The following is a 6,000-nucleotide window of genomic DNA, read 5'->3' as shown; positions in this document are numbered from 1 at the left end:
TTTGATCCTAGCCCCTATCAACGCTTGTCTCTCTGTACAAGGTCCAACACAGCCATAATGCCAGACTGTCTCTGGCATCATTGACCAAAGCCACTCTGACTGGACAGGACAGCTGGCAGAGGAGGGTGCCAGGCAAGGGGAGGGATCTTGGAGGACTAGGCACAATCAGACAGGCCACTGGGTACCAGCCTCCAAGACAACTGTGGGGAAGGGGCAAGGGACCCAAGTCAGGACTTGGGTAGGACAGGGCTCCAAAGTCAGCCAGCCTGGCTGTGAATTCTGGCTTCTCCACTGGCAAGTGTCTTAACCTCTCTAAGCCTTGATACTGCTATCTGTAAAATGAGATAATACTAGTACCTACCATATAGATAGAACTAAATGTGACAATGTGTGTGAAGCCCCTAGCACCATGCCTGGCACGCAGAGGTGATACACAGTAGTATCTTTAGGACAGCTCTTCCCACTGCAGGATACCCATCCCCTGCAGCCCCTGCTCAGGCCCCCTTCTCTCTCCCTTCTCTCCCACCAAAACTTGCCTGTCCTTGCGGACTGACCTCCTCAAGCAGAATCACGAAGAATGACGTTTGCCTGTAGAGCTGGGCTGCCCGCTGAGCGCCATCACACAATTGTGCTTGGGAAGACTTTACCCACGGTGGTCACTCATTGTTGCTACCAACTACCCTCACAGGAAGGTTAGTTGATGTTAAAATACACTCATTTTGCAGAGGACCTGGGAGGTAAAGTGACACTGTTCAGGTCACATATCTGGGAGAAGAGGTTGGAGCTGGGACTAGGGCCCAGGTCAAACCAGCTCAACCAGAGGCAGTCATTCATCTTAAAATACATCCTTCTTTCCATCCTTTCTTCCTTCCTTTCCTCCTTCCTTTCTCCCATGAATCAGAGCCTCCCAGAGCCCACACAATGGCCACTGGGACAGAGTGGCAAACTGAGGCAGGGATGCATGGGCGTCATCTTCTTTCCAATATTCTCCGAGTCTCCAGAAGGAAGATCATGGAGCGCAGCAGAAAGAGGTCAAAGGGGAAGGAAGTGGGAGAGTCTGGGAAAGTTTCCATTTAAGCAGCTGTCAGAACAAGCCATTCACTTGGACACTGCCTGACTCATAGAATACAGAAATTCGGGGTTTTAAAGGTCATCTCATCCCACCCTCTTTTTGAATCATTTCTTCCACAGGTGCTCCCCCACCCTAGATAACGGGGAGCTCACTACCTTCCAGGGCAGCCCCAGGGTGCTCTTTGTTCCTCCACCCTTTCTGGGGCTCAGACTTGGCTTTCTGTGGCTCAGACTTGGCTTTCTGTGGCACAGTCCTGGCCCTGACCCCACACAGGCAGGGGCTAGCCAGCAGCTTCTCACTTGGCAAGGTCCCAGGTTTGGGGAGCTAATCTGTGAGCAAGGCAGGGGCTTTCTGGAGACTGTGTCTCTCCAGAGGACAGAGCTGGGTGCTGTCAGGGCAGTGTTCCCCGGGGATAGCCCTGTTCCTAGGAGTTTCCCCTCAAAGTGGAGGTCAAAGGGAAACTTAGGGCTGGGAAACTTTGCCGCCACCTGAAACCAGGCTGGGAGTTCAGCAGACACGTAATCAAGACCACTGCAATTGCCTCAAAATGATAAATATTTGAACTGAGTTAGCCCCAGGCCAGGGGATGTCCAGGTTTCTGGTTTTGCCTAGGGAGGCACCCCCCAGGGGACCTGCTAGCACCTGGAGGGGCAAGACATAGGAGACATGGGAGCTGGGAAGGGGCAAGAGGTGTCTGGGGGTTTGGAAACTGTAGCCCTTACCATTCAGTAGCTGTGTGACCTTGAGCAAGTCGCTGGGCATCTCTTAACCTCAGATTCCATGTCTCTTAATGGAGGTAATAGTGGCGCCTGCTTCAGAGCCCTGATGGAGGTAACAAGACACGATGCCAGCAAAGTGCCTAACACTTAGTGAGCGCTCTGGAAGTGCCAGCCTTTGTTACTATTTGCAGCAGATGGGGAAACCCGTGGGAAATCCGGGCGCCTCTGGGAAGCTGGGGGTGGTGGGCCGGAACTTCCCGGAGCCCTGGGGCTGGGCGGGGCGTCCCGGGTTGGGCCCCGCCTCCTGTGTCCCGTTCCTCGGGGCCCGCAGAGCTTCCTTGCAGCCGCCGCAGCTGAGTCACTGCGGCCCGGCCGGCCGTTGGCCTTATCTCAAGACGTGTCTGCCCCTCGAAAGCCCCCGGCCTACCCGCCCGGCTACAACTAATTTGCACCAAGTCCCTCCGGCAGTTCTGGAAAAACTCCTAGGGTCCCATAGGTTTGGGGTCCTGAGGAAGGAGGGAACCTCCTTCCAGGCTGTCTGGAGGTATCCAGGAAGCCCCTTGCCTAGAAAAGTCTCCTGTGCCTACAGGCACTGTTCCTTTCTTTCCACCATTAGCTAAACTTGCCTTGGGAGTAAGCATTGTCTTCTACAGATTTCTCTTTTAAAATGCGCATTCCCACTCAATGCTTTAAAGGGGAAACCAGAAGACGGGAGAACGGGGCGGATAGACCCTAGGAGCCAAGAAGGGGAGGAGTACTGAGAGGCCGGCCTGGGATTTGGCTGCCTCCTAGGCTCCCTCAGGCCCCGCCTGCCATCTCCCAGCCCCCTGGACTCTAGGGGAAGTGGTGGGAGGGGGAGGGGGAAACAGAGCTGACAGATTCTGTAAACAGAGCTGGTTTGGGCCTCCGCCAAGGACTGGGTGTCCTGGCCCAGGCTGGGTGTGAGGCCCATCCGCGGCTCTCCAGGACACCCCGCCCTGACCCGCTAACCCCGGAGGTGCCCGGCCCATAGCCAGCTCCAGCCAGGATGTGTCTTGAGTTTGGGGAAGCTGGCCAGTTCCCACGTGGGAAATGTGTCCGAAATGGGGGTAGGGGTTGCCCTCTAAGAACCATCATTGATCGTTCATTCACCAAGTGTCAGATTCAGGCATGGGGACAGCATCTGGCCCCTGCCCAGGGGAGAAGCTGGTACTGGGTTGTCACCTCACCCCCATCTCACCTCCGATCCCGCCCTCTGCTCTTCTGCTGCCTGAGGCAGAGTCCCTGTGGGGTAGGAAGTTGAGTGAGGGGGCTCAGGTTCTGAGAACTCTTCAAGACCCAGTCCTAACCCCTTGGTTTGTTGTCAGGTGTGGTATCCCATGCCCATAACCTCACAAGGGCAACTCAGGACGCAGCAAGGAATGACCTGGAAAGGAGGAGGGAGAGAGGACAGGCATCCAGGGGTACTCAAGGATACTCAAGGTTGGAAGCAGTAGCCAGCAGTGGGTATGAGGTGGGAAAAGGGGTCTTTGGGTGTTTAAGGGAACAGGTGGCTCCAGCAGGTGGAGACAGCTGTGGGCTATGTCTTGGAGGAGAACATGCAAGATGTGGAGAGGACTGGTGGCAGGAGAGGAGAGAGGTTGACCAGTGAAATCTGTAGGGTGGGCCCCAAATGCCAGTCATAAGTTCTGGACTTTACGGTTAGGGTGATGTGCCCCTGGATGATAGTGGGTGGGGTGGACAAAAAAAAGGGTCCCATGGAAAAATATGTTTGGGAAGCACTGCATTCAAAAGACTTAAATACCATTTACTGTAGGCTTTATCAGAGCCTTTCTTTCATATGCTAATTAATAAGCATCTTTGTTCTTCAAGAGGGGAACAGGGTATGCAGAAGGCCCTCTCCCACCTTAAGCCCAGCCCCATGGGACTTGGTGCTCTTCTGAAAACATTAGGGCCCAAGTGTATCTTACTCGCTGGCTCTGGTCCAGGTGGAATGGATGGCACATGTAGTCACCAAGGAAAACATGGTTTTCCTAGAAACCCAGATTCAATGACCATCTCCTCAAAGGGAGGTCAACCTGTAGAAGCCCAGGCAAGGGGCGATGGTCATAAGAGAGATCTTTATGAATGAGTTTAGCAGATTCACGATTCTGGGTTACAAGCAATATCCTGTTCCTCAAATCAGGTCCCCAGGTTAGCATCGGTGAATCAGGGATACCTGGTCATCGTTAGGGAATCCCATGGCCTATGTAGAGAACATACTGACTTCGAGGTTATAAGCTGTAGCATTAAGGCTGATTGAGGCTGCACTCCATGTAGTTCCTCCACTAGGACATACCCTGAGCTAAGCTTCATATGGCCGAATGTCTGACTCCATAGAAAGCACAAGAGCAAAGGTAGTCCTTAAAAACTGGGCTTTCTCACTGCTTTAGTGAAGTAGTGACATCCAAGCTATGCTGCTCAGGGACCCCTCTGACAAAGCATAACCAACACCAACAAGAGCTGCATCCTCACTGGGAGACAGAGTGACCAGAAGAACAGCATAGGGAAGAGACAGCAGACCCTGCATGGGACCTTCCTGGACTATTCCAGAGCATTCCCTGGAGCTCCCAGAAATCCTTGGGGCGCCAAGCAGGGGGCTGCAGAAGCCCTGCTTGAGCAGGTGGGAGTTAAGAGTCAGGGATATGTAAGCTGGAACCATGCCTGGGTCCCCTTGTCCTCACAGGCTAGGGAAGCAGTGTGTGTGTGCCTGCATCCTCCCCATACTTGGAAGCTGCTTCAGTAAACTGTAAGATATAGTATGGTGAGGACATCTTGTGTGTAGTGTGAGAGCATGCTGAGAAGCAAGAGGTCAGTGGGAGCTAGCACCTCCAGGGAAGGGCTCCAAGATGAGGCAGGGTGTGTGGTAAGCCTTTCCAGGTTGCTAAGTTTTAGTGGTATAGAGAAGAGAGGACTGGCCTGGCCTGGCCAGTCCAGCCAGCATCAGGATAGAGGCTGGAGAGGCCCACAGAGTCATCATCACCATCTTCTCTGAGGAACTGGATCTCAGGCTTAGGAATAGAATGTGTCTCATGGGGGCCTGCAAACCCCTAAGCCCTCCCCTGCATCAGGCCTCACTCCTGCTCGTCGACAGATGAGCCTCCTGAGTCTTCTGCAAGTATTTTCCTTTCTTCCTCGCTCACGTTACTCCCCAGCCTGTCACTTTCCAGCACCCCGACATGGCACTGAAATGGCTTTGGCTGGGTGTCACCAGAGTCCTCCTGACTGTCAGATCCATTGAAGTTTTGTGGGGTTTTTTTTTCTAATTTTTATTTATTTATTTATGGCTGCGTTGGGTCTTCTTGGCTGTGCAAGGGCTTTCTCTAGTTGTGGTGAGCGGGGGCTATTCTTCGTCATGGTGCGTGGGCTTCTTATTGCGGTGGCTTCTCTTGTTGTGGAGCACGGGCTCTAGGTGCGCAGGCTTCAGTAGTTGTGGCACTCAGGCTTAGTAGTTGCGGCACACAGGCTTAGTTGCTCAGCAGCATGTGGGATCTTCCCAGACTGGGGATCGAACCCGTGTCCCCTGCATTGGCAAGCGGATTCTTAACCACTCGCCACCGGGGAAGTCCCAGATCCATTGAAGTTTTAAAAAATAAACAGCTTGCTTGAGATCTAATTCACACACCATACAATTCACCTATTTAAAGTATACAATTCAGTGGTTTTTAGGGGATTCAGAATTGTGCAACGATCACCACAATCAATTTCAGAACACTTCATCACCCTCCTCCTCAGAAAACCATGCCCATTAGGAGTCATTTTACTTTTCCCCTCACGCCCCGCTTCTAGACCTAGATAACCACTAATCTACTCTCTGTCTTTATGGAGTTGCCTGTTCTGGATATTTCATTTAAATGGACTCACACAGTATGTGGCTTCTTTCACTTACATAATGTGTTCAATGTTCACCCGTGTTGTAGCATATATTAAAATTTCATTCCTTTTTATGGCTGGATAATATTCCATTGTATGGATATATTTCATCTGGTTTATCCATTCATCTGTTCATGGCCATTTAGGTTGTTTCTACTTTTTGGATATTATGAATAATGCTGCTATGGAATTCATATACAAGTTTTTGTATGGGCATATAGTTTCATTTCCTTGAGTATATTGCTAGGAGTAGAATTGCTAGTTTATATGGTAACTCTATGTATAATGTTTTGAGGACCTGTCATATTGTTTTTCCAA

Source organism: Delphinus delphis, chromosome 3 (assembly GCF_949987515.2).
Source record: "Delphinus delphis chromosome 3, mDelDel1.2, whole genome shotgun sequence".
NCBI classification, from domain to species: domain Eukaryota; kingdom Metazoa; phylum Chordata; class Mammalia; order Artiodactyla; family Delphinidae; genus Delphinus; species Delphinus delphis.
The sequence above is the reverse complement of the archived record's forward strand: the minus strand, read 5'-3'. Positions refer to the sequence as shown.